Raw genomic sequence first — 1,950 nt, forward strand, 5'->3', positions numbered from 1 at the left:
AGCCGGGGCGGAGCCGAGGACAGGGCGGGGTCAGGACGGGGCGGGGCGGGGCCCCGAGCGGCGCTAGCGCCGGGATTGGGGGAGGAAGAGGGGTCTGGGCCGCGCGCGAGTGAGGGTTGTAGCGCCGACTAGGCTGTGGGGACTATAGCGAGAAAGGTCGGGCGCTGATCTCCCGCCTCCGCCGCCCTTCCCGGAAGCCCCGAAAGGCTGAGCTCCCGAAGGCAGGGACGGCTCTACCAACCACTGTGGCGGAGACCTGGCTCACCCACCGGAGTGTTGTGACCCGCGGTGACTAGGGGGTTCCCTTGGGCCTTACCACTCCCACTGCCTTCGTGGAAAAAAGACTTGCGGACTTCTGCCAGCCGATTCGCAAACTTCGGCCTGCGGCTGTGCACTTTGCGAGGCCAGTCTCGGGATCCGAGATAAGGACGGCGGGAAGCGGCAGCGCGGGTCCGTTCCAGGGCTTGGGTTTGGACGCCCAGCCACGCGCAGCACTCCAGTCGATCCTCTCCGGTGACAGCAGACGGCGCCCGAGCGCTGCTCCCCGGCGGGTGGGGGCGGGGCGGACGCGGAGCCTGGCGCGCTCTCGCACTGGGGCTCGTGGCAACGCTGAGCTTTTGTGTCATTTTCAGGTCTCTGGACATGGTCTTTAGTCATCTCCCAACGTGGCACCCCGGGCACCTGATCCCCCCAGGCCTGCCCTGGAATCACATGCCCAAGTCGTGCAGGGTGCTCTGATCTTAACGAGATCCTGCAGGGGCCTTGTCGCTAACAGCTGGATTCTGCGCGCGGCCTTTGCTTGTACTCGGGAGGCTAGGGGGCGATTTAACTTCCATGTACTTCTGCCCCTCACAAGGTCAACAAATGACCAAAGGAATAAAGCGCTCAGCATTTGAGGCACAGCTCTTCGCGTAGTGGCTGGCTTCCCAGGCCTAATTATTTTCTCACTGAAGAATCATTTTTTAGTTATCTTTTCGAGGCATCTGCTTCTTGAGGTTCTGTCCTGTGGTCAGGCAACAAGGCCGGCCGTTCCAACTCATGACCTCCCAGAGGGGTGTTGCTGTTGCTGCTGCTGCCGCCACCAACGAGGAAGAACAGGTCCCCTGGCTGACTTACAGGCTGCCCTACTGGTCCCTCCTCTGCACAGGCGTACAGCCTTCAGCCACCATGAGCTCTGCCCTCGCTACCACCTTGGAAATTTAATGAGGCACCCTAACGTGCTTGACCAATGACGAGTGACATGTCCTTTCTGGGTCGACATTTTAGGGGCTAGAAGGCAACTGGCCATCTATAGCTCCTTGGCTAAGGGGGAACCCATCTCTTGGGAAGGTCAGTGAATGCAGCCACCTGCCAACCCTCTTGGACACAGATCAAGGAAGACAGCAGTAGAACCTAAGTTGGCCTTACCGACCATGTACCACAAGCCTGACTGCCCTGCACGCAGAGATAGGTTGCTGGCCTTTTTCTAGTGAGCGCTTAACAATTGTCATTGCCACTCTGAAGGGTTTGAAGGAACCAGGTGCAATGCCTGCCCTAAGAAGGTTCTCTGAGTATCTCACACAGAGCCAGTGGAGGAATATTTGGGATGGGGTGAGGAGGCAAAACAGCTCCTCCCTAGCACATGGGAAATCTCAGGGGCTTCCCCCAGGACAGCAGCAGCTTCTGACTACTTTACCACTCAGACCTCTGAAAATGACTGAAAAAGAATAAAAGGTACAAATACCCCACACACCATTGCACACAAAAAGACACAGAGAGAACAGGAGAAGAAAACTTCATGTTGACAGAGTAAAGAAACTGGCTGCAAATGTCACAGTGAAGGTTGAGAGGCTGAGGACTTGCAGTTAAGAGGGACACTAGGGAGAGCAGTTACCAGAGGAGGACTGATACATCTGTTATGGCTTGTGTCTAATGTCCACCCAAAGCCTCATGCAGTCATAGATGGGACTT

This window comes from Chinchilla lanigera, unplaced genomic scaffold (genome assembly GCF_000276665.1).
Source record: "Chinchilla lanigera isolate Chin_1 unplaced genomic scaffold, ChiLan1.0 scaffold00076, whole genome shotgun sequence".
Lineage (NCBI taxonomy): Eukaryota > Metazoa > Chordata > Mammalia > Rodentia > Chinchillidae > Chinchilla > Chinchilla lanigera.